Raw genomic sequence first — 25081 nt, forward strand, 5'->3', positions numbered from 1 at the left:
CTGACCGAGGTGCTGAGGGAGGTCGGGGGCTGCTGTACACAAACTAGATTCACATCAGAGTTGGTCCTGACAGCAAGGCTTTAAGGCAGGATGACTGCCCTGGCAGTTCAGGTTATTGGGGCATACCATCTCTCAGCTACAATAGGCACTGCCATAGACCAGAGTGCAAAGTTGCAGGTTTGGGGTGTCATGGTTGTTTCTTTTGTGCTCCAGTGCTCAGCCATTACTTAGTTGGTGCTCATCTACAGTGTAGCCAAGTGTTAGCTATCGTTTCCACACAATGCTGTGTGAAAAGGTTAGGGTTAGGCATAGTTTTGGGAAGGTTGGAGTTAGAGGAAAGGAGAGGGGAAGGGTGGATTTAATGATTTCATTGTTAGGGTTAGGCATTGGTTTAAGTAGGTTAATGTTAGAAGGTTAGAAGTGCCTGGTAGTAAAATATTGGTAGCTGTACAATACCGATATTGTTATTATCAGCATCACCAGGCAACCAAATCAAACAGCTTCTTTTCAATATGTATTGTGTCCAGATGGCAATGCTGAATGATGATCATTATTATTATTATTATTGATTTATAAAGCACCAACATATTCTGTGGCGCTGTACAAAGTAAGAAACAAGCATGGAGTACATAATAATACAGACAATGGTGTACACCAATATAAAATTACACAATTAGTGACTAAATACAAAAAATGATACAAAATACAGAATACAAAATATAGAATTGGTAATGACAGTGATAAAAGTAACATGATGAATAAAAAGTATAATGATTTCCAAGACACAAAAGGGACTGCAGAACGGAGATTTGTTCAAGGTGAAACTTATAGAATTGAGTCATTCAATTCATATCCATTCATTCCATAGATAGTGCTTTTTGAATGTACGCTTGTGCACAGTGACTGTTGCTTTTTATCTTCCTTCATGACGACACAGCAGTCTCCTGCAGCATTTCATTCATTTATTTTCCTTTCAATGCTTCTATGTTAACGTTAGTGACAGCTATAATTAGTGTCTTTATTGAGGGCGTTACAGGTGTATCCAGTTTTCCTCATGTTTGCCATGTCTTTAATTTGCCCTATATATTTTCTGTAAACAATTGCATGGTAAATCATTTATTACATGTATACTCTAAGTAGGCATGAAAAATAAATAATGAAGGCCTCGCATTTAGAAAATACACAATACATTTTCGAACCCATGTATTGCGGTTTCCTCTGCATTATGAAGTTGCATTACACACTGCAGGCCTCATTGTCAGGCCTGAAAACTTTCAGTCTGGGATGAATCAGTTGTTTCTCATGCTGTGATCTCGTTGATTGTTTTTCCAGAATATAAGATATTGGCAGCAATGAACCCAATAATGTATCATGTAGTAGAACAAATCCACAACTCTCCAACAGCTTCAATAAAACTCAACTTTTATTAATAATCAATGCAGGACAGAAAAAATTGACGCGTTTCAAACAGTGTTGTGTCTTTACTCATAGCCTCATGGCTGTCTGAAACATATAAGCAATTTCTGTCCTGATTAATTATTAATAAAAGAGGAGTTTTATTGGAGCTGTTGGAGATTTGTATATTTGCTCTACTTGCATCAGTTGCTTGGGGAAAAGGTCCTTTTCTAGCATCTACGTGCTGGTATGTTTGAGGTATGAGTTAGGTAATTTACCGTATTTTCAGAATAAAAGACACACTTTTTAATTCCCGAAACAGGAGAGAGTGGATGCGTCTTGTATTCCGAATATTCGGTAAACAGGGCCGGGCCAAAGCAGAGGCTGGGCGCAGTGCAGTGAAAGTACCGTATGTTCGTCTCTGCTGTGCCCGCCTTCCTCCAGGCTCCAAAATAGCTTCCCCATCTACGAGTCCTGACCGTTCCTAGTAGTGTCCAGCACTAAGGAAATGAAATACAATGCACAAAGTTTACATAAGATGGTATTTCACACACACACAGCAGACAGAATATGGACAAAATTGACACTGCATAAGGTTTACTACTAGTTAAGATGGCTACCCTGTCCTGTATATGCCACAACATGGACCTATGGCTCTTGGCAGAGAGGGCTTATCAAAGCACCTTCATGTATTGTAATCATTATAAAAGGCTACCAAACTTCTTGTACTCTCCACAAAAGAAGGAATTACAGTACAGGCCCATCTCACATTAAACTAGGTGGAGTTACATCTATTGCCACTTGTTAAGTTCTGTTTCTATTTTGAAGCTAGAGCTATAATTACTACATATATCCATTATTCAGCTTTTAATTCTTCTGACTCATAGCTAGTTTACATTTTCACCCTACACATCAGTGATATTTAAATAAGTACATGTTTTCACTTAAAATTCATTTAAATGACTTCCGGTTCCGGCGCCTGATGTGAAGACGGCAAGGGGAGAGCTCCGCTGAACGTACCCGGTTTTCTCCGCTCCCACATTGGATTTAGCACCCAGCGACACAAATATCCTAAACGGGAACCTGCAAGGGATCGACTGGAAGTGTTCAGAGTGAGAATGGACAAATATCTCACCCGCTCGCAAAAAAGGCAAGGGAAGGCCCGAAAGACTAAGATGGCCGCTGACGAGGACGAACAAGATGCGAGGTCAGATAACTCCCCGCAGTGGGAACAAAACAAGCAGGCAGCACAAGCCTGGGATAGTGATGCGGAAGAGACTCATAGTGAAGCCGACGGAGGGCTAGAAATAGCACACTTGGACAAGCTAGCCACGGCAGTGGTACAGAAACTGACTCCGGACCTCCAGAACATGATCCACCAGGCCATGACGCAGTCACTAAAGAAGGTGCACAAGGACCTACAGATCCACGCCACACGCATCAAGATGGCTGAGCAAAGAATCTCAACAATAGAGGATGAGAAAGCAACACACACAGTCAAGCTACGCAGACTGGAACGAGATAATTCAGAAATGTATGACAAATTACAAGATCTGGAGAATCGTTCACGGAGAAGCAACATTCGTATTGTGGGCCTACCAGAGGTACACGCTCCTGACACACTTACGAACTTTAGTTCAACAGACCTCCCACTGCTGCTAGGTCTCACACAATCATATAAAGTAGAGAGAGCTCACCGAGTGGGTCCACCTCGAGACCCACAGAAACAGTTGCCACCTCGAGTGGTAATGGTGAAGTACCTTGACTATTCGGAAAAAGAAATAATCATCCGAGCCTATCGTCAGATGCAACAACCGCTGAAATACCAAGGGGCTGTGCTGAGATTATTTAATGATTATTCACTAGAGGTGTCTAAACAACGCCAAAAATTTACAAAAGCATGCTCGAAATGTGTAGAATATAAACTGAAGTTTGCGCTCATGTACCCAGCAATACTGAGACTGACTGATCTTAAAGGGAAACAACACTTTTTCAAGCAACCAGATGAAGCCGAACGCTTCCTAGAACGAGTACAAACCAACGAAACTCAAAATCTTAACACTGAGCCAGAGAGAGCAGAAGATGAAGCAGACTGAAAAAATTCTAGACATGGAACAATATCCTATTTCAGAGGAGGGTGCTACACAACGGACTGGTAATTATACACAGATTAAGGAGCATTTTAAAACAAATATGAAGATATGTATATGTTAAAATTCCAGAGAAAACCGGGTAAAAGGAGGGGCAACTGTGGAGAGAGATTGTTGTCAAACTTCAGGGAAGAAGTGAAGTCACAATACATGATGCGGTATGGTTTTTTGTTGTTACTGTTAACGTTTTCATGGGCTACAGCAATGCTGACCATCGATAATTACACATGTGGGAAACGATTTGATTTAGGGAAAAAAGGGGGGATGGGGGGTGATAGGGGGGAAACTTTCCGCTGTTCCTCAGGTAAACATAAACTGTCTAGTTTCATTAAAATATGGTTGAACCGATACTTATACCCAGATGTCCAGGTAAAATGAGTATCAAAATAATTACATGGAACACTAAAGGGCTAAGGACTCCCGAGAAACGCTCCCAGGTACTGCGACATCTGCAGAAACTTCGAGCAGATGTGGCGTTGCTACAGGAGACGCACTTATCGGAACTCCACTCCAATTTTCTTAAAAAAAGATGGGTGGGAGGAGTGTACTGTTCCCCTGCGATTAATAGGAAAGCTGGGGTAATCACACTAATACATAAAAGAATCCTGCATCGTGTCATCGAACATGATTGCGACTCAAATGGACGTCTGGTGAGAGTTCGGGTACAACAGGGTAACGACCTAATAGATATTCTTAATGTATACGCACCTAATGAAGATAACTTGTCCTACCTGCAAACGCTAAGCACATCAGTAAACAAACTAGCTTCCCCTCACACAGTGATAGGGGGAGACTTTAACGCGGTCCTAGATATAATGGAAGACAGAACCTCCACACGACAGGTCAATAAAACATATGCAAAGAAGGCCCTGCAGTTTCAAGCATTCAAAGAGAATCTAAACTTAGTCGACACCTGGAGAATACTCCATCCATATGACCGACAGTACTCGTTCTACTCTTCACCACATGACATGTGGACACGGATAGATTATCTATTAGCATCCAATTCCCTGACATCGAGAGTCCAGAACTCACAAATTAATGATATCATAATATCAGATCACTCACCCATATCACTAGAGATCACAGATACAATTCCTAAGGGAACAGACATATTATGGCGTTTCCCTACGCAAATGTACGAAGACGAAGAGTTCCGGGGCTTACTAAAGCAATGGTGGATGGAGTACTCTCTAGATAATAAAGAGCATGAGGGCTCTCACTTTTTATTTTGGGAAACATCTAAAGCTGTAATTAGAGGGAAAATAATAGCACATATGGCATACAAAAAAAAGCAAACAGAACAGGAATACATGAAAGCAGTGGATAGAGTCAGGCAGGCAGGCAAATCTCACCAAAAAAATCCTACAGAAGAAAACAGGAAAAAGTGGGTACAAAGCAAAGCCGAAGCAGATAAATGGCTTAAAAATAAGGAGAAGATACGCTCCACCTATGCAGATCTATACTATCACAAATTTGGGAATAAGATGGGGAAAATGTTAAGCACACTAGCAAGAGGCGCTAGAGGTAATATAGCAATAGCAGCAGTTCAGGACAAAAATGGCTCATTAATACATGACCCCAAAGGCATCAATGGGGTTTTCCATCGTTTCTTTGATACCCTTTATACAGAACCTAATATCACCCCAGACCCAACAAAGATGTCAGAAATCTTACAGGAAGCAAATCTTCCCACGTTAAAAGCAGAAGATTTAGAAATATTAAACTCAGATATCACACAGGAGGAAATCACATACACCATTAAAAACTTGTCGAACAATAAAGCGCCTGGCCCAGATGGCCTGAGTGCGGAGTACTATAAAATCCTGCAGACAGAAATAACATCACATCTCCATAAAACATTCAACACAGTGCTTAAGACAGGTGCCCTTCCTGGAATGGCAAATAATGCATATATAAAGGTGCTGCCCAAACAGGGGAAAAATCCACTAGTGCCAGAATCATATAGGCCAATATCTCTAATAAACCAAGATCTAAAACTACTGACCAAAATTATGGCAGACAGGTTAGCGATATTATTACCCAAATTGGTAAACCCATGCCAAACTGGCTTTGTCAGGGGCAGATCAGCAGTATCAAACATAAGGAAAGTGCTAACAGTACTTGATTATGCCAAACTCTATCCTAAAACTAGTAGAGACCATGCGATCCTACTATTAGACGCTGAGAAAGCCTTTGACAGGGTCAGTTGGAAGTGGTTACAAACGGTTCTTGGGGGTTTGCAATTCTCAGGCCCATTTATGTCACTGATTAAGGCTCTACATACCCTCCCTACGGCACAAGTCTACACTCCAGGCTTCCTCTCCCCTCGCATAACACTTCAGAAGGGGACACGGCAGGGCTGCCCACTATCCCCACTTCTTTTCAACTTAGCACTGGAACCTATGGCAAAACTCCTAGAAAGTAGAATCCAAGGAATAGATATAGGCCCAACTACACTGACACAAACATTATTTGCGGATGACATCTTGCTATTTATGTCCAAACCTTTATCCCAAATCCCATTAGTTTTCAAAACCATCCATGAAATAGGACAATTTAGCGGTTTTAAAGTAAATGAGGCCAAAAGCGAACTCCTACTATTATCGGCCAGAACAGACAACATCCCCCAATACAAATCACTTAACATAAAAGTATGCACTGTAGTGAAATACTTGGGTGTTCACATATCTAGAAATCCTAGCTCAGTTTATATGCTTAATTATCCCCCTTTGATAACCAAGATAAAACAACAACTTCAGCACTGGGAAAAATTACCCATAAATTTAATGGGGAGAGTGGCCTTAATAAAATCAATAACATTTGGTAAACTACTCTTCCCACTCCAAATGATCCCTCTGCTAATAAAACATCAAGATGTTAAAGAAATAGAAAAGGCAATAGCGCGATTCTTATGGGCAGGGAAAAAACATAGGATTGCTTTGTACAAGTTACAACTACCCAAAATATGGGCAGGGCTGGGGGTGCCACATATTCGAAATTACAATCTAGCCTGTCTCTTTCGGCATGTGAAAGATTGGATATGTGACACTCAGATATTTTCCAATACGCAATTGGAAAAATCATTCTCAGAACCATGGTCACTAACAGCACTCCTACACACGAACTATCCCAAATTACCAGACAAGGCTAAAAAAAGTGGTATCATTAGAGACACATGGGTAGCCTGGAAAGAAATAAGAAAGCGTTTCAAGTTACATACCCAGATATCTAAATATATGCCCCTGTGGGGGCACCCGGGCTTTCCAGCAAGCTTGTCCCACCCAGGGTTCGGGATTTGGGAAGATAAAGGGTTGACGCAACTGGGCCACCTCTTTCATTTGAATGGGGGGAAATGGAAGACATTCAATGAGTTGAGAGCAGAATATCATCTTCCCAGACAGCATTTCCTTTATTATGCACAGATCAAATCTTATGTCTCCAGCCTGTCAAAGGAACTTTCCCAAGAGCAAAACTTCAATGAATTTGACACCTTTCTAACACCAGGACGACAGAAGCTCTCTCTGGCTACAATACAACAAAACTTGTCAAAATTACATCTGGAAACACAAGCCAGGAACAACCTTAAAGCATGGTCAAGAGACATAGAGGATCAAGATATTGCGAGGAAAATAATAGAAGGAAATGTACTATACTGCCAACTATTTAAAAACGAAACATGGAGGGAGACGCATTTCAAACTCATACACAGAGCAAAATTTGCTTTCAATATAAAATATAAAACTCCACCAATCAATTATCTCCCAGCTTGCCCAAAGTGCCAATTTCCCCAAGCAAACTTATTCCATTGTATATGGGATTGCAATGTCATCAAAACCTACTGGAAGGAAGTTGAAGTACTCATCAAGCAACTATGCAACAGAGAGATATCTATAACACCCCAGCTGTTTCTATTTCATTTTGAAGAAAGTAATAACCAACAAAAAGCAGAACCTGAAAAACCGCAACGCACTCTCTCGACACTGGGACACATAATACTTGCAGCAGCGAAAAAAGTAATCTACAACAAATGGATTTATCCGTCACATCCAACAATATGGGACATACAACAGGAACTCTTACATTTGTTCACCATGGACAAACTAGATGCATGGGCAAATACAGAAAAAAAAGCAACATCTTTTTTCAAAAAATGGAAAAAATACATAAAATATAGTTTCTCTCCAGAAGACATTCAATCCATTGTCAAGCCATTTCAATACTCTACATGGTATGCCACTTTGGACCTACTAGATCAACTGGGATCTTTAAAACTAAGATAACTATAAGGTTGCAACCAATACATAAATAGGAACAGCGGAAAGGGTTTTTGGGAGAGGGAGGGTAAAAGTTTGGGGTTAAGAGGAAAATTTGGGGTTGGTAGAAAGGGGAGGGGGGGTTTACAACTCTTGAATGGTACCTAATCCAAGGATGTTTGATATTTTATTGTACCTGAGAGATGTCATACATAATAATTTGTGTTTATATACCGCATTGGTACTACTGTTATCTGAATTATTCAAGATAAAAAATCTCAATAAAATATTGTTTAAAAAAAAAAAAATTCATTTAATTACCAAAATCATCTTAAAGTCCATCCTCCAGGCACAATCTAAAAATGTTAGTCCACCACCGCAACCGAAGCAATTTTAAACTTTTTATTGACTTTTATCCTACCGGCGCCTCTGTACACCTCCGAGTAGTCCACCACCGCAACCGAAGCAATTTTAAACTTTTTATTGACTTTTATCCTACCGGCGCCTCTGTACACCTCCGCGAATCTAAAAATGTAATTTAATAGCTTTGTAATGACGGTGCTGAGATGGTACCTTTTTTGTGTGAAATAAAATTTCTGCAGCAGAAAAACCTGTGTTGAAATTTTGATCACATGACCAGAAAGAGAGCGTTCAGTGAGTCAGTGGGTGTGAATGCTGCAGACACCATAGGTGGCCTTTCTTTTAGTCACATAATTTGGTGGTTCCATAAAAGAAGGATACACTTAAAATTGTTCAAAATAAGAAAAATGAGTAAAAAGCAAAAATAAATAAGTAAAGTAAAAACAGTTTAACTCAATGCAACCAATCAGTGATCACACAGGCTGTGCGTGAACATGAAATACTCCCATTGAACAGTTATCAGAAGAACACAGCATGTTACTGAACTGGCCACACTGGAACTTATAATTATGGGCAATGTATAAGGGTATGGCGGAGTAGCTTTCAGCCAGAGGGGTAATTCGAAGAACAGTGCACCCGGCAGAGACAATCTGGTACACCAAAACTCTTGGTGACACACTAGGGAGGCCATACACAGGCTGTAATCTCAGCAGAGACTGCCCTGACCGGTAACATGTGTACAAGGTTTAGACTGGAAGCACACCTTTTTTGAATCGCATGTGTTTTGTCACACAGAGGAAAACGCATAGGTCAGCGATTCGCAATGTACTTTAACTACTTTACCCCCGCCTGTACGAATTTCTCCGTCCCTTTTTCCATCCTTTCACCCGCCAGGGACGGAGAAATCCGTACTTTCCGCGCTCTCGCCGCTGCCCGCGCTCCCGCTCACTCTAGCGCGCACTCCCGTGGGTAAACACGCCGCCCGCCCGGAGATCAATGAACGGGAAAATCCATTCCCGTTCGTTGATCTAAGCCCCGCAATGATCCGCTGCTTTGCCGATAAGCAGCGCGATCATTGTGAAAAAAAAAACTTACCCAGCCTACAAGTACTTCCTCCAAGCGTCCGGAAGGACGCTTGGAGGTCGCATAAAACAAAAAGTTAATGTTGCCATCTTGTGGCCAAATAGTAAAACTACACCCTAAAGCATTTTTCACATACAAATTCATTACTTATACACACAAAATTAACTCATTACCTCCCACACTCCCCATTTTTTTTTTTTTTGTAATTAAAAAAAATTAAAAAATTTACAATTAAAAAAAATACATAAATAGTTACCTTAGGGACTGAACTTTTTACATTTTTATGTCAGGAGGGTACAACACTGTTACTTTATAAACTATGGGCTTGTAATTAGGGATGGACGCAAAACTGAAAAAAATGCACCTTTATTTCCAAATAAAATATTGGCGCCAAACATTGTGATAGGGACATAATTTAAACGTTTTTATAACCGGGACAAATGGGCAAATACATTTCATGGGTTTTAATTACAGTAGCATGCATTATTTAAAAACTATAATGGCTGAAAACTGAAAAATAATGAATTTTTTCCCACATTTTTTCCTATTTTCCCATTAAAACATATTTAGAATAAAATAATTCTTGGCATAATGTCCCACCTAAAGAAATCCTAATTGGTGGCGGAAAAAACAAGATATAGTTCATTTAATTGTGATAAGTAATGATAAAGTTATAGATGAATGAATGGAAAGAGCGCTGAAAGGTGAAAATTGCTCTGGTGCTCAAGGGGTAAAACCCCTCAGTGGTGAAGTGGTTAACCACTTGAGGACCTAGGGCTTTCTACCCCTTAAGGACCGGACACTTTTTTTCCATTCAGACCACTGCAGCTTTCACGGTTTATTGCTCGCTCATACAACCTACCACCTAAATGAATTTTGGCTCCTTTTCTTGTCACTAATAAAGCTTTCTTTTGGTGCTATTTGATTGCTCCTGCGATTTTTACTTTTTATTATATTCATCAAAAAAGACATGAATTTTGGCAAAAAAATGATTTTTTTAACTTTCTGTGCTGACATTTTTCAAATAAAGTAAAAATTCTGTATACATGCAGCGCGAAAAATGTGGACAAACATGTTTTTGATAAAAAAAAAAAAACATTCAGTGTATATTTATTGGTTTGGGTAAAAGTTATAGCTTTTACAAACTATGGTGCAAAAAGTGAATTTTCCCATTTTCAAGCATCTATGACTTTTCTGACCACCTGACATGTTTCATGAGGGGCTAGAATTCCAGGATAGTATAAATACCCCCCAAATGACCCCATTTTGGAAAGAAGACATCCCAAAGTATTCACTGAGAGGCATAGTGAGTTCATAGAAGATATTAATTTTTGTCACAAGTAAGCGGAAAATGACACTTTGTGACAAAAAAAAAAGTTTCCATTTCTTCTAACTTGCGACAAAAAAAAAATGAAATCTGCCACGGACTCACCATGCCCCTCTTTGAATACCTTGAAGTGTCTACTTTCCAAAATGAGGTCATTTGTGGGGTGTGTTTACTGTCCTCGCATTTTGGGGGGTGCTAATTTGTAAGCACCCCTGTAAAGCCTAAAGGTGCTCATTGGACTTTGGGCCCCTTAGCGCAGTTAGGCTGCAAAAAAGTGCCACACATGTGGTATTGCCGTACTCAGGAGAAGTAGTATAATGTGTTTTGGGGTGTATTTTTACACAGACCCATGCTGGGTGGGAGAAATATCTCTGTAAATGACAATTTTTTTATTTTTTTTACACACAATTGTCCATTTACAGAGATCTTTCTCCCACTCAGCATGGGTATGTGTACAAATACACCCCAAAACACATTATACTACTTCTCCTGAGTACGGCGATACCACATGTGTGGCACTTTTTTGCACCCTAACTGCGCTAAGGGGCCCAAAGTCCAAAGAGTACCTTTAGGGTTTCACAGGTCAATTTGAGAAATTTCGTTTCAAGACTACTCCTCACGGTTTAGGGCCCCTAAAATGCCAGGACAGTATAGGAACCCCACAAATGACCCCATTTTAGAAAGAAGACACCCCAAGGTATTCCCTTAGTAGTAGTACGGTGAGTTCATAGAAGATTTTATTTTTTGTCACAAGTTAGCAGAAAATGACACTTTGTGCAAAAAAAACAATAAAAATCAATTTCCGCTAACTTGTGACAAAAAATAAAATCTTCTATGAACTCACCGTACTACTAACAGAATACCTTGGGGTGTCTTCTTTCTAAAATGGAGTCATTTGTGAGGTTCCTATACTGTCCTGGCATTTTAGGGGCCCTAAACCGTGAGGAGTAGTCTTGAAACAAAATTTCTCAAAATGACCTGTGAAATCCTAAAGGTACTCATTGGACTTTGGGCCCCTTAGCGCAGTTAGGGTGCAAAAAAGTGCCACACATGTGGTATCGCCGTACTCGGGAGAAGTGGTACAATGTGTTTTGGGGTGTATTTTTACACATACCCATGCTGGGTGGGAGAAATAACTCTGTAAATGGACAATTGTGTGTAAAAAAAAAATCAAAAGATTGTCATTTACAGAGGTATTTCTCCCACCTAGCATGGGTATGTGTAAAAATACACCTCAAAACACATTGTACTACTTCTCCCGAGTACGGCGATACCACATGTGTGGCACTTTTTTGCACCCTAACTGCGCTAAGGGGCCCAAAGTCCAATGAGTACCTTTAGGATTTCACAGGTCATTTTTGTTTCAAGACTACTCCTCACAGTTTAGGGCCCCTAAAATGCCAGGGCAGTATAGGAACCCCACTAATGACCCCATTTTAGAAAGAAGACACCCCAAGGTATTCCGTTAGGAGTATGGTGAGTTCATAGAAGTTTTTATTTTTTTGTCACAAGTTAGCGGAAATTGATTTTAATTGTTTTTTTTCACAAAGTGTCATTTTCCGCTAACTTGTGACAAAAAATAAAATCTTCTATGAACTCACCATACTCCTAACGGGATACCTTTGGGTGTCTTCTTTCTAGAATGGGGTAATTTGTGGGGTTCCTATACTGCCCTGGCATTTTAGGGGCCCTAAACCGTGAGGAGTAGTCTTGAAACCAAATGTCGCAAAATGACCTGTGAAATCCTAAAGGTACTCATTGGACTTTGGGCCCCTTAGCGTACTTAGGGTGTAACAAAGTGCCACACATGTGGTACCGCCGTACTCAGGAGAAGTAGTATAATGTGTTTTAGGGTGTATTTTTACACATACCCATGCTAAGTGGGAGAAATATCTCTGTAAATGACAATTGTTTGATTTTTTTTTACACACAATTGTCCATTTACATAGAAATTTCTCCCACCCAGCATGGGTATGTGTAAAAATACACCCCAAAACACATTATACTACTTTTCCTGAGTACAGCGGTACCACATGTGTGACACTTTTTTGCAGCCTAGGTGCGCAAAGGGGCCGGACGTCCTATTCACAGGTCATTTTGAGGCATTTGTTTTCTAGACTACTCCTCGCGGCTTAGGGCCCCTAAAATGCCAGGGCAGTATAGGAACCCCACAAGTGACCCCATTTTAGAAAGAAGACACCCCAAGGTATTCCGTTAGGTGTATGGCGAGTTCATAGAAGATTTTATTTTTTTGTCACAAGTTAGTGAAAAATGACACTTTGTGAAAAAAAACCAATAAAAATCAATTTCCGCTAACTTTTGACAAAAAATAAAATCTTCTATGAACTCGTCATACACCTAACAGAATACCTTGGGGTGTATTTTTTTCTAAAATGGGGTCACTTGTGGGGTTCCTATACCGCCCTGGCATTTTACGGGCCCAAAACCGTGAGTAGTCTGGAAACCAAATGTCTCAAAATGACTGTTCAGGGGTATAAGCATCTGCAAATTTTTATGACAGGTGGTCTGTGAGGGGGCGAATTTTGTGGAACCGGTCATAAGCAGGGTGGCCTTTTAGATAACAGGTTGTATTGGGCCTGATCTGATGGATAGGAGTGCTAGGGGGGTGACAGGAGGTGATTGATGGGTGTCTCAGGGGGTGGTTAGAGGGGAAAATAGATGCAAGCAATGCACTGGCGAGGTGATCAGGGCTGGGGTCTGAGGGCATTCTGAGGGTGTGGGCGGGTGATTGAGTGCCCTAGGGGCAGATAGGGGTCTAATCTGATAGGTAGCAGTGACAGGGGGTGATTGATGGGTAATTAGTGGGTGTTTAGGGTAGAGAACAGATGTAAACACTGCACTTGGGAGGTGATCGGACGTCGGATCTGCGGGCGATCTATTGGTGTGGGTGGGTGATCAGATTGCCCGCAAGGGGCAGGTTAGGGGCTGATTGAAGGGTGGCAGTGACAGGGGGTGATTGATGGGTGGCAGTGACAGGGGGTGATTGATGGGTGGCAGTGACAGGGGGTGATTAATAGGTGATTGACAGGTAATCAGTGGGTTATTACAGGGGAGAACAGATGTAAATATTGCACTGGCGAATTGATAAGGGGGGGTCTGAGGGCAATCTGAGCGTGTAGGCGGGTGATTGGGTGCCCGCAAAGGGCAGATTAGGGTCTGATCTGATGGGTAACAGTGACAGGTGGTGATAGGGGGTGATTGATGGGTGATTGATGGGTAATTAGTGGGTGTTTAGAGGAGAGAATAGATGGAAACACTGCGCTTGGGTGGTGATCTGATGTCGGATCTGCGGGCGATCTATTGGTGTGGGTGGGTGATCAGTTTGCCCGCAAGGGGCAGGTTAGGGGCTGATTGATGGGTGGCAGTGACAGGGGGTGATTGATGGGTGGCAGTGACAGGGGGTGATTGACAGGTGATCAGTGGGTTATTACAGGGAAGGACAGATGTAAATAATGCCCTGGCGAATTGATAAGGGGGGGTCTGAGGGCAATCTGAGCGTGTAGGCGGGTGATTGGGTGCCCGCCAAGGGGCAGATTAGGGTCTGATGTGATGGGTAACAGTGACAGGTGGTGATAGGGGGTGATTGATGGGTAATTAGTGGGTGTTTAGAGGAGAGAATAGATGTAAACGCTGCGCTTGGGTGGTGATTTGATGTTGGATCTGCGGGCGATCTATTGGTGTGGTGGGTGGGTGATCAGATTGCCCGCAAGGGGCAGGTTAGGGGCTGATTGTTGGGTGGCAGTGACAGGGGGTGACAGGGGGTGATTGATGGGTGATAGGTGATTGGCAGGTGATTGACAGGTGATCAGTGGGTTATTACAGGGAAGGACAGATGTAATTAATGCACTGGCGAATTGATAAGGGGGGGGGGGTCTGAGGGCAATCTGACCGTGTGGGCGGGTGATTGGGTGCCCGCAAGGGGCAGATTAGGGTCTGATCTGATAGGTAACAGTGACAGGTGGTGATAGGGGGTGATTGATGGGTAATTAGTGGGTGTTTAGAGAAGATAACAGATGTAAACAATACATTTGGGAGGTAATCTGACGGCGGGTTTGCGGGCGATCTAATGGTGTGGGTGGGTGATCAGATTGCCCGCAAGGGGCAGGTTAGGGGCTGATTGATGGGTGGCAGTGACAGGGGGTGATTGATGGGTGATAGGTGATTGGCAGGTGATTGACAGGTGATCAGTGGGTTATTACAGGGAAGAACAGATGTAATTAATGCACTGGTGAATTGATAAGGGAAGGTCAGAGGGCAATCTGAGCGTGTGGGCGGGTGATTGGGTGCCCGCAAGGGGCAGATTAGGGTCTGATCTGATAGGTAAAAGTGACAGGTGGTGATAGGGGGTGATTGATGGGTGATTGATGGGTAATTAGTGGGTGTTTAGAGGAGAGAATAGATGTAAACAATGGATTTGGGAGGTGATCTGATGTCGGATCTGCGGGCGATCTATTGGTGTGTGGGGGGTGATCAGATTGCCCGCAAGGGGCAGGTTAGGGGCTGATTGATAGGTGGCAGTGACAGGGGGTGGTTGATGGGTGATTGACAGGTGATCAGGGCGAAAAGATGCATACAGTACATGGGGGGGGGGGGGTCTGGGGAGAATCTGAGGGTTGGGGGGGTGATCAGGAGGGAGCAGGGGGAAGGGGGGGGGGATTAAAAAAAAAATAGCGTTGACAGATAGTGACAGGGAGTGATTGATGGGTGATTAGGGGGGTGATTGGGTGAAAACAGGGGTCTGGGGGGTGGGCAGGGGGGGGGTCTGATGGGTGCTGTGGGCGATCTGGGGCAGGGGGGGGGAAAAATCAGTGTGCTTGGTGCAGACTAGGGTGGCTGCAGCCTGCCCTTGTTGTCCCTCGGACACTGGGACCACCAGGGCAGGAGGCAGCCTGTATAATACACTTTGTAAACATTACAAAGTGTATTATACACTTTGTATGCGGCGATCGTCGGGTTAACATCCCGCCGGCGCTTCCGTATGGCCCGCGGGATGTTGCGGCGGGTGAGCGGCGCCAGGCGGAGGCGGAGGATCGCATCACGGATGACGCGATCGCTCCGCCCATGCCCCTACAAGGACCGCCGCCATTTGTCTATACGGCGGTCCTTGCGGGGTGCACTTCCCGGCCGCCAATTGTATATACGGCTGTCGGGAAGTGGTTAAAGGAGTACTGCAGGGGGTAAGGGGAAAAAGAGTTGAACTTACCTGGGGCTTCTAATGGTCCCCTGCAGACATCCTGTGCCCGCGCAGCCACTCACTGATGCTCCGGTCCCCTCCTCCGGTTCACTTCTGGAATTTCCGACTTTAAAGTCAGAAGACAACTGTGCCTGCGCCCTCGCTTCCGCTGACGTCAACGGGAGCGGCCTGCGTACACCCAGTACAGTCTGCGCCTGCGCAGTATGCTCCTGGTGACGTCAGCAAGAGAGAGGATACAGCAGCACAGGCGCAGTGGCTTTCTGACTTAAAAGTCAGAAATTCCAGTAGTGAACCGGAGGCAGGGCCGGAGCATCGGCGAGTGGCTGCGCAGGCACAGGATGTCTGTGGGGGACCATTAGAAGCCCCAGGTAAGTTCAACTCTTTTCCCCCCCGACCCCCCTACAGTATTCCTTTAAAGCGAGTTTAAAAATCACACAGAAATATGCCTTTTCCTGCATACTGTTGGCAAATCACATGTGAATCGCGCAGTGCTTTCCTACAGAGCCACAATAGGTACATGCTTTCATGTGAAACAGATCTAGTGATATATTTTCTCTTCTGCTTACTCTTGTTGAAAAGGCAGATTAATAAAAATGCAAAATGAAAACACATGAAAAACGCACATAAAAATGAAGAGAGCATGCAGAAATGCATAGGACGTAAAATGCGTGTATTTCCGCACAAACAAGTGTGCCACCAGCCTTGAAGCAAACCTGTGTCAAGAGTGGACATAATTAGATACTTAACTTGGTAGAGGGAAGACCCTGGATCCTCCAGAGGTTTCCCAGATCTTCCTTCCGACCAGGGCCAGCCTTAGATTTCACAATGTCTTGAGCAAAACTTGACTTTGGTGCCCCCAAGATTTTGACCCCCACACCAGGTCATTAAACGATACTGTCAAATGAGAAAAACACTAGCACACTGGGACATAGTCACTAAATAGAGGTAAAATAGTAGTGGGTATGTAGAGCATGGCAATTTTACCAATACTTACAGCAGTTGCATAGCGCGTGTTACACTAACAATAAGCACATTACTTAGATAACATAGGCTGCGCTAATACACAACTGGCATAAATAACACTGCCTGCGCATGGCAATTTTACCACTATTTAGCGAGTATGCCCCATTGTGTTTTTGCTTACCTAGCCCCCCATAAACCGCTCATTCATGTGCTGTTGCCCCCTCTCCGCTCAATACAGGCTGCTCTGGTATAACAGAGAAGCCTGTCTGTATAGTACTCGTGCCCCAACAACTGATGCATGATTGTCAAGGGCAAAAGTTCCTGTGCATGTGTGCGCACCTTTATTGAGGGTCTCGTTTAAAGGACAACTGTAGTGAGAGGTATATGGAGGCTGTCATATTTATTTCCTTTTAAGCAATACCAGTTGCCTGGCAGCCCTGCTGGTCTATTTGGCTGCAGTAGTGTCTGAATCCCACCAGAAACAAGCATGCAGCTAATCTTGGCAGATCTGACAACACCTGATCTGCTTCATGCTTGTTCAGGTATTCAAACAGGGACAATATATATCATATATTGTCCCTGTTTGAATGTATTAGGTACTTATATACACTATTGTCTACCTTTGTCTCCAGTTGTGTACTTCTATTTGTATTGCCTAAGGAAGCGGGTCTACGCCTGCGAAACGCGTTGCAGCCCCATTGGAGAGTACCAATAAAAATCTATTTTTGAAAAATACATTTTCCAGTGTCTGCTTATAGGGGGTAAGCCAACCACTGCCCCCCAAGCACTTTTTAAACATTTTAATATTGTGATTTTATTATTTGGCGCCTCTGTTCCTTCTGCTTTACAAATAAGCATATGACTGCTCGAGTTACACTGCCATTTCTGAAAAAATACCTCTTACTTCTTTCCTTATAAATGTTTAATACAGTTATGTAGTCTGGAAAGTGCTGATGGAACTGTAGTGTATTCCTTAGGTAGCCACTCTGCCTTTTCTTGTGTACTTATTCTTCCTTTGCAAACGAACATCTAGTATTTAATTTCAATCATTTTCCACATTAAATAATCATATCCAGCCTTATTGCTTTCTAGCGGGGCATTTCCGCGCAGTATGCTGTTATAGCGCTGGCACATCAGTAAAGGTCACCAGATCCCATGGATGCCATAGTAGCTGTTTGTTCCAAGTTCAATACCAACTAATGCACAATTTATAGATAAGGACTGTTCAATTCAGTCCAGTAACAGCTTATTAAAATCCTATTACTAGCAATGTCTCTGCCAGAATCTTAAAGAGTGGGATGAAGACAGTAGAAAACTGGAGCTCATGAGCAATTTGGCAGCGTGCCAGGGAACAAAGAGTCGTTTATTCAAGCCTACTTCTAGTAGTGGGATTAAACGGTTATTTCATGTGGGACACCACTCTATACGTGTCAAGTATGAATCTTTTGCATGCACCACTTGCAAAGTCTACCCTGTAATATATTGCAAGAAAAACAAAAATTTGCTTTCCTAAAACAGAAAGAATTTGCGATAATTCAGGTTGGAGTGAGCTCGAGATGTCTCCCAGAGCACCACTGCTGAATATATGCAAATTAACCATTGTACCCTTAGAAGCTAAACACACCTCCAGAACCGCTGGAATGCAATGATGTGTCAGCTTGTTAAATTGTACAGAGCCATAATAATCCAACATGCATACAGACTGTTTCGGATTGTTCGATCCTCATCAGTGCATGGCATGGATTAATTTGGCTCTATGGAGTAGGGCTTTTAAACCGAGAGGTACAGACTAACCAGCAAGCTCATGGTGACCCAGAACTCATTGGAGTGTGTAAGGGACTACAATGGTCCTAAAAGCCCCCTTACTAAGATGTTAAGAAAAACAAAAATTTGCTTTCCTAAAACAGAAAGAATTTGCGATAATTCAGGTTGGAGTGAGCTCGAGATGTCTCCCAGAGCACCACTGCTGAATATATGCAAATTAACCATTGTATATTGCAAGGTAACAGCAGAGAAAGCAGACTCAATAAAAAGCTGCAGTCTTACAAGGGGAAAGTATCTGAAAATAGAAGGGGGGGGGGGGGGAGCGGGCTTTTTTAAGCTACTGGCCAAGTGGTAGCAGTGAAGAATGCACATTCTCCCTTAGAGGAAAGAGCCTGTACATCCTGCAGTAAATACTTACTGGTACAGCAATGAATAATGGATTATTATTATTTAGTATTTATATTGTGCCAACCTCTTCCACAGTGCTTTACAGAGCACCGTATATATAATCTTACTACTAACTGTCCCTTGGAGGAGCTCGCAATCTAATCCCTACCATAGCTATATGTCTATTTGTAGCCTAGGGCCAATTTTAGGGGAAGCCAATTAATTTATCTGTATGTTTTTGGGATGTTGGAGGAAACCAGAGTGCCCAGGGGAAACCCATGCAGACACAGGAAGAATATACAAAATCTCTTTGCAGATAGTGCCCTGGCTGGGATTTAAACTGGGAACGCAGCGCTGCAAGGCTACAATGCTATCCACTATGCCACCATGCTGCAACTTAGATTGTTCTTGAATTTTACGCCTCTGTCCAAGAGTCAAAATACCATTGACTGCTATAGTTATTACTCTATTACTCATAAAAAGCAACTGGGGCACTGAAACCATCTGCAGCAAGGACGTGAGCATAACCTGATCAGCCCTGAGCATAGCGTAAGCAGCATGGAAGCTAGGGGACCTAGTGCAGAATACGGTATGTCCTATTTGTGCAAATGTATTTGTTTATGTAGCAGGAATCTGCATAGTAAAAATGAAAAAAAGTAATGTAGAGTTCCAATATTAAAATCCAGGTCTAGAAAAAAAAAAATAGAATGTGAAAAGTTGTTGCTTTTAGCACTTGTCATTTTTAACTTGCAAAGATGTAACTAATAATTTTAGAAAACCACCTGCATCGTATTTGCTGCAGTAGCATTGCAAAGCTCCAGTATCTAGAGAACAGTGAGCGGTTCCTTATGAGCCAGAGCTCAGCATCTCCACCCAGGAACCTGTGTTGTGGTTGACAGTATGCAGCAGTCTGATATCCCCAATCCATTGTCTGACCGCAGAGATGCAGGGGCTGCCTGCTTGCATCTTACGCAGTCCCTCTCTAATCTAATTACTTGAATTAAGACCAGAACTACTGTAAATTATGCAATCAGATTGAGAATCAAACAATACATCTATATGGCTGCTTTTTTTTTTTATAACTGGCATGTGTTGCAATATATTAGGAGCCTAATCAGACACATAAAGATGTTTTTCTTACTTGCCTGGACTAAAGCCTCATGCAGACGTATGAGGCATGTTACTCGGTATGAATCAGGACTAGATTCTTCATTGTAGGGCCAAGGCTGTATAGATGCATTGCTAGCATACAGGCTAGCAACGCATTCTGTTGCTATGCAGAAGGGGGGAGCGGCATGTGAGAAGTGTGTCACAGTGGGGGGGAAGAGTGGGGAGAACAATGCTCTCAGCCAGTACTCAGCCAAATCAATCCACTGGGCTGATCACTGGCTAAAGCGTCAGAGGGCATCAAGGTCCGTTATGTACAGTACATGCTAGTTCTCAGCAGAGGTGATCGTTATTCGAGTTTCATCTAGCATGTGTACACAGCATAAGGCTTTAATTATGATTTTACAGAGACACCAGACACTGGAGTGGACTCGCCTTTAAGATCAGGCTTGCAGGGATGAAGGGCAGTGCCAGTGCTGTCACCTTTAATTTTCACTTGACTCATTAGGGTGATCTCTGAGAATTTCAGCACTGACTTGATATGACTTGTTAACTCTCATCTCACATGTACAGCTACACAGGGAGTCTCCTCTTATTGCCTGCTCTGCCTGTGCATCGAAATGGTAATCTCTCAATGAGCATATTCATTTAACATTCTGTAAAGCCTTGCACACATGTACAAAGCACGTCACCCAGCAAGGATTGGAACCCAATCTCTCAGGCAACATTGCAGGGCCAAACCTGTACAGCAAGGTAAATGGGGAGAACAATGCTCTCAGACGTCGCTATAAATGCACACCAATGCTGTATATTTACAGTGCAAGAATGGCCAAGTACCTTTTCCCAGGGGCGTACAAATAGGGGTTGCAGAGGTTGCGACTGCATCGGGGTCCTTGGGCCAGAGGGGCCCCGAAGGGTCCACCCTCTATCACAGTATTAGCTCTCTATTGGTCCTGTGCTCATATTAATCACTTCTATGGATGCTTTGAATAGTGGTAATCATTAACAAACTGTTCCCCATCCACTTCTTGCACCTTTGACACTGTAGTTGCCATTGGCAGGTTTAGGAGCGCTTTATGAATTATGTATAGAGTGCTTGAGGGGCCCCAATGTAAAACTTGCATCAGGGCCCACAGCTTCTTAGCTACGCCACTGCCTTTTCCTTTATCAAAATACAGATTGGCCTCAATTCCATAAGCACTACTGCATTCACTAAACCTATTACTGCACTGAAAAATAAAATTAAAGACTAGTGAGGTAAATTACAGACGTGTTTTCCAACCCTGTCTTCAAGGCCCACCAACAGTGCATGTTTTGTGGAAATCCACAGAGGTAGTTGATCATCTCTGTTGAGACACTAATTACCTCACCTGTGCATGTTTGTGATTTTCTGCAAAACATGTACTGTTGGTGGTCCTTGAGGAAGGAGTTAGGGAACTCTGTCCTATAGCATTAGGTGTCCAAAGGTAGCTTCAGTATTAAAGGGGTTCTGTGGGGGTTTCTGAAGAGAAAAACGGCCACTTACCTTGGGCTTCTATGAGCCCCATGCAGCGGTAATGTCCCACGACGTCCTGCTCCCATCCGCCGTTCCCAGCAGCCGGCACCGGGCTATTATTCGTCTGACATACAGACGAATAATGCGCGTTGCCGTGCCTCCGCTCGCGTCATCTGAGGCTTACTGCGCAGGCGCAGTACAACGGAGCCTTGTACTGCGCTTGCGCAGTAAGCTTCCGATGACAAAGGCGGAAGCGAGCGGGTGCGCGGCCACTCTAGCGCAGCCGCAGTTGTATCCCATGCCGCTTAGACCGGGGCCGGCGGCGGAGAACGGCAGATGGGAGGAGGACGGCGTGGGACATTACCGCTGCACGGGGATGATAGAAGCCCAAGGTAAGTGTCCGTTTTTCTCTTCCACAACCCCCCACAGAACTTCTTTAAGTAGCTATTGTCGCCCACGACTGAAGGGAGATCTTGTCAGTGGAATGCCCAGAGCTGGGTGAGTAATCTCTCATTTACGCTCTGCTCAGGACTCTGCATAGGGAAGGAGGGAGAGAAGCACTAGGGGAGTGAGCCACCTTTCCATCAGGCACCTGTAGGCACTTGCCTACAGTGCCTTATGGTAAATCCGTCCTGGATTGGGGTGTAAGTAAATGAAACACAGTTCACTTTCTGCACTGATCTGATCAAATGTCCAGCAGAAATCTGATCTGATGCAATCCTTCTCACTGCTGTTCTTGAATTTGTATAGCTCAGTGCAGAGCAGCGCCACTTCTGCTCTGCTCAGTCCATCCCTAATGAGGTCATGGCCCATATACAATTAACTTTTTCTGAGTTTTCTCATAAGAGATATTTCACAACTTGTCAATAAAATAGCTTTTAAGCCACCAGCAAGAAAATATTCAAAACATTTTTGATAGCACATTTTTACCTACTTTTTGCTACCTTTTCCATTGATGTGTGCTGAAAAGTTATTTTAAACAGATGATGAAAAATTATCACCTAGGAGAAAACTCAAGAGAAAAAGTCAATTGCATATATATGAGCCCTTGACTCACCTGAGTTATTGAGGAAAGCATGACATTTTAGGAAGCTTTGATCAAAATTATTAAAAATCTGCCTATAGCATACTGCCAAAAGAAAAGAGGATAGATCCGGGCACCAATTGCTGAAAAGATCACCTATTTATTTTGCTTCCAACACCTTCAGTGCTACATGCAAATAATCTAGCCTTACAGCTGTTTCACGGGATAACCCGCTTCTTCAGAGGCAGCAGATAGCGTATCTGCTGCCTCTGAAGAAGCGGGTTATCCAGTGAAACAGCTGTAAGGCTAGATTATTTGCATGTACCACTGAAGGTGTTCGAAGCAAAATAAATAGGTGATCTTTTCAGCAATTGGTGCCCGGATCTATCCTCTTTTCTTTTGACCGGTTCAAGTTTGTTTTCTGGAGGCACAATTGCCCGTGGGCACCTGCATCTTCCGACCTGCCAGTCACACATCTTGTGCCGATTTCTTTCGCTGTTTTTTCTACAAGCACTATAGCATACTGCATGCATCGCTCTACCAGCATAAGTAAAAAAAATCATAGTTTTGTGTATAATACATAAAGTAAAGCAAATACTTCCATTGTTCTACGCCATAAAAAGTCTTATTCCTCCAGGCTGCTCTGACAAATAAACCACTGTTTCAGCATACATGGCATTACCAGTGCCAGGTAGAGCTCATTCAATATACTGTAGTACAGTATAGTAAATTTGGAAAATTAAAAACCCCGCCATTCAGCCGCGCTATTTCACTGTAGTGCCAAGTATGCAACTTCCTAAGGCTAAAATTTGTTCTCCAGGTTGACAGGTCTGCTGTGTTCAGAGTTTGCTGTGGGTTGAAACATGTGCTATGTGTCACATTTTAATTACTGACAAACGGATATTACAGAGGTTCTGATTAAACTGGTTAAACTCGCCAGAGAACCTATAGAAGAAGTTTGGCAGGTGCCAGAAAGAACAATGAATGTTCATAAGAGCTGGCAAGAGTATTTTAAGATACTCATAGACATACTTTGGTTGGATGAACAATTTTGAAAGCTCCTGACACTAGAAACTGGCATTCACATCAGAGTAGTGGCCTAGGCCTGCATAAAGCACAATCCAGCAGCATGCATATATGTTTGCACAAGTGCCAGTTTAGTACTGAGCATCTATGGAAACATTAGCTGATGATCTTTTAGAGGTATGTCTGCTGAAACACGTCACTAGGTATTGACTTAGCAGGAAGAAGACTGTAAGGGCCTGTTAACACTACACGCAGATTGGATGCAGAAAAACAGACTCCAATAAATGCCTATGGGAAATCTACATCAGAAAAATCGTTTTTAGTGGAAACAGGCCCATAGGCATTCATTGGAGTCAGTTTTTCTGCATCCAGAATCCGCGTGTAGTGGAAACAGGTCTTAATGCCTGTGGCTCTGTCACTGTTGCTGGTCACATTAAGCTACCTACCTGATATTAGTAGAGAGCAGTAGCATCTCTGTGGCCAACTTCAGACTGTCCACACACAATTGTCTGCTTGGACTATCTTTGTGCAGTCTTACAAATGTCTATAGACTATGAAATATCCAATCAAATCACTTAGCTCTCACTGTACTAAAAGTGCGTACAGCCATATTGCTTTGGTGTATCAGTGACACGTATTGTTGCTTTTGGGGGGTGGAGGAGGGAGGAAGGCCATGCCAGCCACAGGTGGCAGTTGTGACATCTTCTCAGCTTCCTTATACATTTACAGATGTGGCAAAATTTGTGAACTGAAACCGCAAATTGGATGCTTTGTAATTCAGCCCTCTGTGTGGAGCAATACCTGCTTAATAAAGGACTACTGCAAAAAAATGCAAGAGAAGCTTAAAGGAAACCTTAGGGAAAGTACAAAAAAAAAATCAGATTTACTTACCTTGGGCTTCCTCCAGCCCCTGGAAGCCTATGTGTCCTTCGCTGCAGCTCTGCTTTCAGCCAGTAGTCCGGGGTCCCCTCTGTAGCAGCCACCGACCCGGCCAAGTCGGCAGCCTCTGTGCATGCGTGAGTGAATACTTCTGCGCCTGCGAAGAACGCTCCCGGCTACAAGAGCATGATCGCGAGCAGCTCTCACACATGCGCAGAGGCTGCCAACCTTGCCAGGGGACACCTTGGCTTCCAGGTGCTGGAGGAAGCCTCAAGTAAGTAAATCTGATTTTTTTTTTCCCTTTAAGATGCAATCTGTTCACAAAAGTTACAAATATCTCCAGGCAAGAGGAATTTAAGCACAACCTTCCACTCCATTCCAAGTGGCTGACTGTAATGTCAATATTAACATTGATGCCTAGAGCTCACCACTGGATAGCTGCAGTCTTGATCTTAAAGAGACACTGAAGTGAAAAAACATATGATATAATGATGTGTATGTGTAATACAGCTAAGAAATAAAACATTAGGAGCAGAGACATAAGTCTAATATTGTTTCCAGTACAGGAAGAGTTAAGAAACTCCAGTTGTTATCTATGCAAAAGAGACATTGAGCTCCAAGACTTTTAAAGTCGCAGAGAGTCTTCTGAA

General features: G+C 43.0%; 1 long non-coding RNA gene across 1 annotated transcript in view; it reads right to left on the reverse strand.

Moving 5' to 3' along the window:
• Positions 1 to 25081, reverse strand: part of LOC137563786 (uncharacterized) — a 30632-nt gene that overhangs the window by 684 nt on the left and 4867 nt on the right. The window contains exon 2 of the long non-coding RNA XR_011030437.1: positions 1804 to 1895. This is a non-coding gene — a long non-coding RNA (uncharacterized lncRNA). The remainder of the gene's footprint in view (positions 1 to 1803; positions 1896 to 25081) is intronic.

The sequence above is a fragment of the Hyperolius riggenbachi genome, chromosome 3 (genome assembly GCF_040937935.1).
Source record: "Hyperolius riggenbachi isolate aHypRig1 chromosome 3, aHypRig1.pri, whole genome shotgun sequence".
Lineage (NCBI taxonomy): Eukaryota > Metazoa > Chordata > Amphibia > Anura > Hyperoliidae > Hyperolius > Hyperolius riggenbachi.